We start from the raw sequence: 592 nt of genomic DNA, 5'->3' as shown, positions 1-592 counted from the left end.
CCCAATTTTGAACCATGCAGTGTTCCCTTCCTCTGTTCTGACGACTGCCTCCTGGTCCAAGTATAAGTTTCGCATTAGAACGATCAAGTGTAAAATAGTATAAATTAAAAATTATAAGAGCTTTAAAAATCATCATAAGATAGAGAGGGTACAGACAACACAGTACTGGAAATAACAGAAAAGCATGAAAATCAATAATATTAAGACAGAAATGGCAGAAGTGTCCAACACATTGGTGGGGGGAAAAATAGAACTGAAAAGATGGAACAGAGAGTCGGTGAGCTGTAAGACAAGAGTCTCACTGGAAATATACTAGAAGAAAAATGAAAGATGAGACATAAAGAAAATATTAGAATCATGTAGGATGACATCAAAAGGAATAACATACATATGATTGGAATTCCAGATCGGAAGAGTGACAGGGAAGTCAATGAGAAAATTGTGGAAGAAGTACAAAAAGACAATTTCTCAGGTAGCTTGAAGAATGGGGAAATTCACATTTAAGCAGCCCATGAATAGCAAATAGACTGTTTTTGTTGTTGTTATGTGCCGTCAAGTCACTTGCGACTCATAGCGACCCTATGTACAACAG

Source organism: Elephantulus edwardii, unplaced genomic scaffold (genome assembly GCF_000299155.1).
Source record: "Elephantulus edwardii isolate Elephantulus edwardi_28Jun2011 unplaced genomic scaffold, EleEdw1.0 scaffold00395, whole genome shotgun sequence".
In the NCBI taxonomy this organism is placed as follows: Eukaryota; Metazoa; Chordata; class Mammalia; order Macroscelidea; family Macroscelididae; genus Elephantulus; species Elephantulus edwardii.
This window is presented reverse-complemented; position numbering follows the sequence as displayed.